This window comes from Octodon degus, unplaced genomic scaffold (genome assembly GCF_000260255.1).
Source record: "Octodon degus isolate 3935 unplaced genomic scaffold, OctDeg1.0 scaffold00183, whole genome shotgun sequence".
Lineage (NCBI taxonomy): Eukaryota > Metazoa > Chordata > Mammalia > Rodentia > Octodontidae > Octodon > Octodon degus.
Window position 1 is genome coordinate 3,375,737 of NW_004524759.1, and position 10,223 is coordinate 3,385,959.

Sequence of the window (10,223 nt, forward strand, 5' to 3'; positions counted from 1 at the left end):
GAAGGAAGGAAGGAAGGAAGGAAGGAAGGAAGGAAGGAAGGAAGGAAGGAAGGGAGGGAGGAAGGGAGAGAAATATTTGGTTTTGATATCTTCTTTTTAAGAAAAAGAGCTATAATGCTAGAAATAGGGATAAACTATGGCTTGGACTCATGAACAAAGGTATTTCATGACTTGATATGGCTGATTCATGAGATTCTACCTGGCTCAGCCTGGCACACAACTAGAGAAACTTAAGAAGAAATGAGACCAGCCTTTAGGGGCCTATGTAGTTTGAAAAGAGAAGAAAATGCTGCTGGTAACACAAATATTTGGAGAAGAAGAAAGAGATGAAATAAGATAGCATATTTGAGTGGCCACATGAAGTACACGCAAAATCTCTTATGTAATTAGAAATTAGAGGGAGAAGAGAACGTCTGTGATTATAAAAAGAAGGAAATTACAGAGGTTTTTTTTTTTGTCATAGATTTTTAGGAAGCAGGCTAGATTTACATAATACGTAAACTTCTCCCCAAGCTTCCATGAAAACATCTATGAACATAGATTATTTTTGAGCCCATAGTAGTTGTGTAAACTCAGAAAGTTTTATGCTGAGTTAAGGGTGGAATTTTCACTAAAAATGGTGCCATAAGGGAAAAGTGGATGTACCCCAGGAACACGAGGACGGTTCTGAAGGGACAGCTTCAGCTCGCATTCCAGCGGGGGGGCTTCGGCCGACTTCACCCCCCTCATAGAGTAAGAGCAGCACCCCAGAATGTTCCTCAAATCCACAGAAAAGAGCTTCCGGTCTCCTCCACCTGCCAGGCCACTGGGACAGAGGGCCCAGGTGTCACATACAAACATACATGGATTTAAGATGGAATGTTTCTCTACATTCCAGTGTAGAGTTTCTGTAAAACAGCAACTCAGATTTTCAAATTATCCATGTGCTTTTCTCTCTTCTTGCATTTCCTTTGTAACCAAGGCGAGCAGTTATTTAGGGATGACTAGGTGAAAGTTATGTATCTCAAGAGAGAAAAACTAGGGTATTACCAACTGTCTCATCTAAAAATAGGCCTTGTGGCAAGACAATAAATAGCTCTGTAGGGCGGTTTTCACATTAGTAAAAGGAAAGTTCTCCAAGCCCTTGGAGAAAAGAGGGTGGAAAAAGGCAAAAGAGGTGATATATATTATATTGTTGTAATGTGGCAAATAAATTGAGTGCAAAAGCGTAAACTGATACTTTTTTTTTTTTTTTTTTTTTTGTGGTGGAACTGGGGATTGAACTCAGATCCTTGCACTTTCCAGGCAAGCGTTTATTCTACTGAGCTATCTCCCTGGCCCTAATATTGCACATGGATAATTAAATTTATTTAATTTCTAAAATTAAATAAATATGACTGGAGTCCCAGTTCCACGAAGACAGACTGGAGCTGGGGCTGAGGGATCCGAGCTGGGGACGCGGAGCTCTGCTTGGCCCACACTCCACAGACTTAAATGGGGCCGAGGTCATTTTTCTACAAACCAACTCAGAATCTGTTCCGTGTTCCCATCGCCCCCGAAGCCGAGAAGTCTGGGGGGAGCCTCTCCACTCCCTTCGCTGAGGTCGCCTTTCGTACCCCCAGGGAGGTGCTGGGCTCGTCACAGCCACTCAGCCTCTAGACTGGTCCAGGGCTTGGACACTGCCAGGTCGACCTCCTGGCACAGAGGGCCACACCATGCCTGCGCCACTCAGCGACCGCAGCCCGACAGTGCGCATGCCGCTTTCCTCTCTCGGCAGAGGCCGCTTCCCGGAGCCTAGTTAGGAGAGCTCAAGCTTATCTCAGGGGCAGGGATGGCTTCTCCTTCGCTGTGCCTTCACTCCTTCCAACCTGGGTATAAAATGTATAAGAAAGAAACTATTTCTCTTCCACTTCCCAACTCTCTGCCGGCCCAGTGAGCGCAGAGTAGCCTGAATACGGAGGAGCTGCTCCCTTACTCCCCCAAGCTCCGACAGTCTTGTGGCTTGGCTTTTCGCTCTGTAGTTGTTCTGTAAGGATTATTTATTTATGTACCAGGGACTGAACTCAAGACCTTGAGCTTGCCAGGCAGGGGCTTAGGCCGCTGAGCTGTCTCCCCAGCCCTGTGCAAAGATTTTATATTTTCATATAGGTCTGTGTATTTCTTTAACCTTTGGAAATCATCTTCTAGATTTGCTACAATTTAAAGAATGTGTTCTTTAAATATGTTTTACAGAATGAAGTGGGGCTACTTGGTAGCTAACATACTTATATTTTTATATGAATACAGTCTGTCTAATTCCCAAAGATTGAGTGCTGTCGGCACACTATGAATTCAGCTCTCCTTTGATTGTTGCAGAGCATTCATCCCGGGACCTGTGCCGAAGTCCCCAGGGCAGTGACACCTCCTGTCTACCTCCCCTCCGGTCTTCTTATAACACACTACCACATCACCGTCGTTGATGTAGATGCTTTATTTCATGACTTACAAAACAATGATGAGAAGAGAGCCAGCACAGGTTCAGTACAAGTGCAATTTGTGCAAACTTTTTTACTCTCATGGGCTGAATCCACAGATATGGAAACAGAATACAGAAGGGATGACTACACGTTATTAGAACTCTCTGAAACCTTCTTCTTTTCCTACTTGAACTGCTAAGTCATTGGAAATATTTTTATTGCAAATAGCATAAGCCTAATTAATTTAGCAAAGAGCTTATGAACTAAAACTAGTTAATCCAAGAGCTACTAGTGAATGGAAACTAGTTAATATCACAGTGATTTCCAAACCACCAGCTTGCACAGGGGTGGTCTGGGGTTCAGATGCGGCCCCTGATGCTGTCCCCCTGTTCCAGCCTCGCTACCTTTTTTCTGGGTGGCACAGGGCCCAGGGCAGCTCTTATTCACCTGTGGACAGGCTGGGAGTACTCTCTAAGGACAGTCCTGAGGGGCTCTGCAGACCCAGGAAAACTGGGGGCTGGCCCAGAGGAAGCCCAAGGAGCCCAGGTCCTCCTGTGTCTGCTAAACAAACTTCCCCAGGGGGGAAAGTGGAGGCCCCTGCATCACCATCCAGGGGAGGTTCTCTGAGGACAGGGTGTGGACTAAAACATCTAAGTGGGCTGCAGGGTCCTCCAGCCCCATGACAAGGTTCAGAAAGGGTCCTGCAGTGACAGCACAGCTGCACACTTCTCTCCTAACAGTCCTTGACTGAGGGTGCGAAAGCAGTCCATGCACAAATGTTTTGATTGTTACAATCTGAGTTGTATGTATGGGGTGCATGATAAAAACGACCCTCTTTCCTAACCATATAATGTTTTGATTCCTGACACCTAGGCTGTCTGAAACCACTACGTTCTTTTTAAAAATAAAAATAATAATAATAATAATAATAATAATAATATTTGCCTTGTAAATCTATCCTCTTTATTTTCTAAATTTTATTTTCTTCCATATATGCTTCTTGAAAGCAGCATACAGATTCTGCTTTTTAAACTTATTTGGGAAAACTTTACTTTAATTTGAGCACATAAGCCATATAAAGGTACTACCAGACCTAAAGTGTTTCATCATTTCATGCCAGCTTCACTTTTATGCGTGAGCTTGCTTGCCTTCCTTCCTTCCTTTCTTCCTTCCTTTCTTCCTTCCTTCTTTCCTTCCTTCCTTTCTTCTTTCCTTCCTTCTTTCTTTCCTTTTTTCTTTTCAGATTTCTGGTGGCTTTTTCTGTCTTCTGTTGTCTGCCCTTCGGTTTGATTTTATCTTCTAAAGACTTGGAAAATACTAACTTTGTTTTAGGTACTGATGAGACCAAGTGTCTAAAAATCATTCTTTTCTAGTCTTGACTTTCATAAGAGTTTTAAATTAACCATCGTGCCAGGGATGTAGCTTAGCAGCACAAGTGCCTGCCTGGCAAGTGCAAGGTTATGAATTTGATTCCTGGTACTAAAATAAATAAATAAATAAATAAATGGCCATCCTTTCTCTTGCCAGGCAAGTGCTTATTCTACTGAGCTATCTCCCCGGCCCCAAATATGGGACGCTTCACGAATTTGCGTGTCATCCTTGTGCAGGGGCCATGCTAATCTTCTCTGTATCTTCCAATTTTAGTATATGTGCTGCCGAAGCAAGCACTAGCCATCCTTTCTTACTTTCTCATTGTTCATGTACTTCTCACTGATTTGTGGTCTTTATTCATGTTATCTGCACACTTAGACCCACATTATCATGATTTAGTTTAAATATAATTTTCACATTCTTCTAGGGGCAATTTTTAATATTTGCATTTATTTTTGTAGCAAGCCTTCAACAGTTCCATAGACCTAGAGTGGTGCCTAATTTTATGCATCAACTTGACTGGGCCCCGGGGTGCCCAGCATGGTCTCTCCTGGGTAGTCTATGAAAGTGTCCTGGGTGGAGTGTGTTTTTGAATGCTGATAAAAGGCTGTAACAATAATCTATGTTAAGGGCTGGGGATACAGCTTGGCAATCTAAGTGCCTGCCTGGCAAGCACAAGGACCCAGGTTCAATCCCCAGTACTACATGCCATGCTGGCCCCAGAACTCTGGGTGCACTGAATAAGTCACAGAAATCAGGCATGGTGGTGCAGACCTGTAATCCTAGCACTGGGGAAGCTGAGACAGGAGGATCACTATGAGTTCAAGCTGTGTAGTAAGGCCCTGTAGTCAAATAAAAATAAATAAATAATTGGTTTAAAAAAGAAATCTTTCTTAATAATCTATGTCAAAAATTAGAGATGCTCAATGTAAGAATTGGAACCAAAAATAAAATATAAAAGCAGTAAGCAAACAAACAACTTTTCTGAATAGAAAAAAGAAACCCCAAGTGTTGCCAGCTAGTGGTCAATTTGTGACACCCAGTTGAATTGAACCAGCATGGTGTTGGGTGTACGAGGCCCACCTGAGGATTGTTGCCAGCAGCAAAAGAGGCAGAAGTGGAGAAGGAGGGAGGCTGGCGGGGGGGCGGGGGAGGCTGCCAGGGCTGTTGGGAAGCTGTTAAGGAATAGCTGGTTCCCTTGGGCCATTCTGCTGGAGGACTTTGTCGTGCAGGCTTTCCTGATGAACTTGGCTGGTTCTCCTTGGATGAGGAGCTTGGGACCTTGTTGTCATTGAGCATGGCTGTGGTTCACTTTTGGGGAGCTCTGGTCCTCACCTTGAACATTGCTTTCTGGCTCCGGAGGGGAGAATGGCACACAGCTCAGTGTCCTGGAGAAGCATGCTGTTTTGACTTTCCTGATGGCAACATGGCTTTCCTCATGCTCAGAGAAGCTTGAGACCTCCCTGTGGCTCCTCTTTTCAGAGGAGCTCTGATGCTTACCTTGAGTGTTGCTCCAGTGTTGATGCTTCAGCCTGCTAGCACAGATCCGTCATCCCACTAGGACAGGCATTTTAGCTTCCACCACTGACCTGTGGGCCTTCCCAGTGTACATCTGTAAAACAGGCCTGCATGAGGCATTGTCATGGGCTCTAGGACTCGTGGTGGCATTATTGTGGGCTCTTATGCTTCAGCTGGACTCCTGCAGGACATTATAATGGGATCCAGGCCCTCAGTTGGTTCTTTGGTCCTTAGTATGTAGACAGATTTCCTGCACTCTTTTTCTGTACGATACTTGGGGCGACTATTATAAATAATCTCATAAAACATGTGTCCTGTATTGTATTGTTCCCCTTGCAAAACCCCAGACTACATGACAAAATACACTGGTTTTAAATATTGATCATATTACAAATAAAACTAAAACAGAATGAACCATATTCTGGCAACAATTGCAATTTGAAAGATAAGAAAAAAATTTTATTTTTGAAATAAAAATATGTATAACATCTGTATATATCTGTGCACATAACCTATTGATGTCTTTCCTCTAAAGAATGTGGACCTTATACCTAGTTTTCTGTTTATACCTTTTCCAACACCAAGACCACCATAAGGACAAAGGACAAATCAACTCCTGGGCCTTTAACCTGTTATTTAAAGTCTGGTTTGTGTTTTCCCCTGAAGCAGTCAGGGACTCACACAAGTTCTTCTGAAAGCTCTGACTCCTGTCCCGAGCCCCAGATGCCCAATGGACATCTTAGAGGAGAGCAAAGCCTGACCTTCACCGTGTGAAACCCTGGGCCAACTCCTGCTCAGCTCTGCACAGCTGCTTGCGGCTGACCCTATGGGGAGTGACTGTGCAAAAGTTGGCAGTCCACGTTTATTAGCCCCAACTTACCCAGTTTGTCCCACCTCCCTTCACAAGTGAAGACTAGGATGAGAGATTTCCAGGGACCTCAGCCACACCCAGAATCTCCACTATCCTAAGCAAGTCACCTCAGATTTCAGCAGAGTCTCCAGACTGAGGTGGCCAGGCAAGGACACTGTCGCAGGAACCCAGGGGCCCCAGTGCTGCACAGTTCCTCTGGTGTCAGGAGACCAGTGTGATAGAACAACCACCAGACCTGACACGCACAGTGCCCTGTCAAACGAATTCCTGCCATGCCCTATCAGACCTGTGTCCCTTCTGTCCCCTCCTACCTTCCTGTGTTAAGACCAGAGTACCCCTTTCACTTTCTCAGACTTTCCAAGTTACAACATTTTCCTATAAATTCACACCAAGTGCCTCTGCTTTGATTTCCGTTATCACTCATGCAAGGACCCATGATAGTCAATGACATTTCAGTGGACACATCGAGTCCTTTTGTAGTGCATCTCTCCTATGGGAACACTTTTATGGACCTCACAGTCACCTGAAGGATGGCTTCAAGTAAAAATCTGCCTAGCACAAAGCACAAGCACCATGTGCTTTCTGAACTATCAGGTATTTTCAGAACATCTTCATGTTGCTTTTTTGGATAGATAAAAGCTTGAGTAGACAGGATTCTTGGCTCGCAATTTTATGACTTTGAAAGTCTGTAGAAAAGACTCCATTCCAAACTAATGTTTATGTTGTGAGGGAGCATCCTCAAGCCTGCCTAGTTTTGTATCATGATTCATGTGCTTTATTTAAAAGATCATTTTGAATTTCATTTTCCCTTCAATTGAACATTTTGCAAAGGTATGGTTTTCTCTGCACTGATTTTTATCTTCATTGCGGTCTCTTTTTTCTTTTCTTTAAATTAGTACATGAGAGCAGTATATAAAGATCACTCCTGTGTGGGGCTGGTACACGTACACAACACACATTAATGCCTGGTTTTCACCTCCTTTTCCCTTCTCTTCCTCCACCTCCACCCACCTCTCAATCCCTCCCTCCTCCCCACCACTGATCCCCTCTTCCCGCGCATGTTTGCAATTCAGAAACAGTATGGTCTTGTAAACTGAGGTGCTTAGGGTTTTCCCCAGGAAACTTCCTATGGCCTTGGGGCACAGCTGAGGGTCCTTTGGGTCCCCAAACACATCTGCTCCGTCATCACTGCACTCCTGCCTATAGGTTTTGGCCTCACATGCCTCTGTTCATGGTACTCTTCACTACTCACCACCAGTAAGACACATGGGAGAAAAGAAACAGAACTGATAATGCACTGAGGTCAGGAAAAGTGGTGCGATGCGTGGGCCCAGCATTAGCTGCTGCCCAGAGACAGGCTTGGCCTGCGGAGCTGCTGCTGGCAGTGACAAGCATGTGTGTTTAAGGCAGCACGTCACTAAATGAGTTATTTCCTGCATTCAACTTCCTCCCTTCAGCAGGACTTAAACTCACTGATAAGAAGATGTTCAATGTGTGAGGGAGTAAAATTTTCCAGTCCCTATCTGTTCAGCTAAAGCTCAGATCCAGAGCCATTAAGAACAAGAAATCTGGCCATGCTTATAAGACTATAAATCAAGTTTTTCTATAAAACAAGTGATGAGGGGGGCTAAGGAGATAGCACCACTGTCTAAGTGCCTACCTGGCAGTGCAGGGACCGGGGTTCAATCCCCAGTACTGCACGCCCTGCTGGCCCTGCGCCAAGCCAGCACCAAAACCAGGCATGGTGGCACATGCCTATAATCCCAGCACTGGGGAGGCTAAGTCAGGAGAATCACTACAAGTCCAAGCTGTGTAGCGAGACCTTGTACCAAATAAATAAATAAAAATAAAAATATTTTAAAAGAAATAAAATGAGTTATTTTTAAACATTTTTATTTTATTAGCACGTTTGCAACACACATACTTTATAATTACCTCGGAGAGTGGCTGCGTGCACGCGAGATAGCCTGCTTCTCTCCTCGCCCCTCCGCCCAGCCCCCTTCCCTCTCTTCATACTTATTGATATTGTCCATCTTAGTTCACATTCATGGCACACAACACTGAGGTTGCTGTACCCGGTGTATCTTCTCTCCACCTGTTTCCCCATGGACTTTATTTTTTTTTAAGTTTATTTATTTTAGTGTGTGTGTGTGTGTGTGTGTGTGTGTGTGTGTGTGTAGCCAGCTCAGCCCACCAGGGGGCGGGGCTGGCTGGCATGTGGTGCTGGGGGATTGAACCGCGGTCCATGTGCTTTGCTAAGCTTGTTCTAAGTAGGTGCTTTAGACCACTGAGCCATCTCACCAGCCCCAACCCCATGGACTTTAAAAGGCCAGCTCTTTCACTCGAGTTCTCCTCTGTTACTAGTTTTTTTTTTTTTTCTAATATCTAAATTCTAAGTGATGCACTTGAATTCCAACCTTAAACATGCCATTAAGGTGCTTTAAGAAGGGAGGCTGGAAAGAAATATTCCAGTGAAGGTCAGGAGTGAGTTGCCCCGAATCACAGCTGCTGGCAGAGCTGGGGGTCTTTCAAGGGAAAAATGATTCTGATGGATTCCAGCCTCTCCCCCTCTCCCACAGCTGTAGCCCAGAGGAGCCAAGTACAGAGAAGAACAAAGTGCAGGCGCTTACCACAAGCCCTGCAGGGCCCAAAGGGAACAAGGGAAACCTGCATAAACACCAGCCAGAAGCCTGGGAGCTCCTGTCCTTGAAAAGTGCAAGTTAACATCACTCCACTTTCCAGTAGGAAGTAAGTACAGGCACATCTTCTCCCCAACGTTCCTTACCTGACTGCGTAGCTGGGCGTGGTGGCTCAGGCTTGCTCACCCAACACTGCGGGACACTGAGGCAATGCTGCAAACTGCTGTCCAGCCTGAGCGAAACTGTCTCAAAATAGGAAAGGTGTTTGCTTTTTAGCTTCTTAGTACAGAAGCACAGTACACAATGCTTACACTCCATGTGTGGAGTTGGCATGTGGACACAGCATGTCTTCATTCCTTCTCTGGTTCCTGTCCTTCCCTCCCTCTCTCCCCCCACCCATCCTTTGATCCCCTTCTCTTCAAGAGCAATCTGTCTCCTTACCACATATAATCTTTTATCTTATTTTATTTTTATGTATTTAGTACAGGATCTACAGGGTCTCACTACACAGATTGGACTCATAGGGATCCTCCTGTTTTCAGCTTCCCAAGCGCTAGGATTACAGGCATGCGCCACTACAGCCAGTCTCAGTCACATCTCAGCACTCTCTGGGGACAGGGCATGCACAGCACACAGGGAATCGAATCCCGGGCCCTGCGCCTGTCTAAGCAGGTGCTTTAGTCCACTGAGCTATCTAGCCAGCCCTAATCTATCTTTTATTTTGCTTTTTTTCAAAATAAAAAAATTGTAAAGGGCTAAGGATGTAGCTCAGTGTGAAGGATCTGGGCTCACTCCCCATTGTGTGTGTTGGGGGAGGGGACTGGAAGCGCTTTGAAGTCTGGGATTTGGAAAATTTGCATGTAGAAAGTGAAATATGATGGAGAAAGTGCCCTACTGCACACAAAGTTGACTTTCTGCACTAAACCAGAAGACCATTTTACTGCGTTTCTGAGGATGCCTGCAGTTGACTCCAACACATGAAGTGAGCTGTGGAACTCCCTACCTGTGGCTTTAGGGTTATGTTCAAAAGTTTTGGATTTTGTAGCACTTTGGATTTCACGTTCTTCATTAGAGACTGACAAGCCCTATCATTATTAACAAAATAGAATTACTAACTTTGAAACTTCCCATAGAGCCATTTCCAAGCCCAGGGGAATTTACTGGAGAATTCTAGTAAATACTAAAAGCAGAATTAACATCAAATTCTACACAGTTTCTTCCAGAGAGCAGAGGCAAAATGAATGCTCTTCAATTCATTTTATAAAGCTAGTATTTTTATATATTTATTTTTTATTGAGAAATAAATATGAATGAGACAGGTTCACAGCTGATTAATAGGACAGTTTTGATAGTGAATACACTGTACATTGTTATCTTCTTAGTGGTTAT

General features: G+C 44.5%; 1 non-coding gene across 1 annotated transcript; it reads right to left on the reverse strand.

Moving 5' to 3' along the window:
- Positions 1-3,997: 3,997 nt before the first annotated feature.
- LOC111813328 lies at positions 3,998-4,103 on the reverse strand. Its single transcript, XR_002818624.1, has one exon. It is a non-coding gene; the product is annotated as a U6 spliceosomal RNA (small nuclear RNA).
- Positions 4,104-10,223: the final 6,120 nt, after the last annotated feature.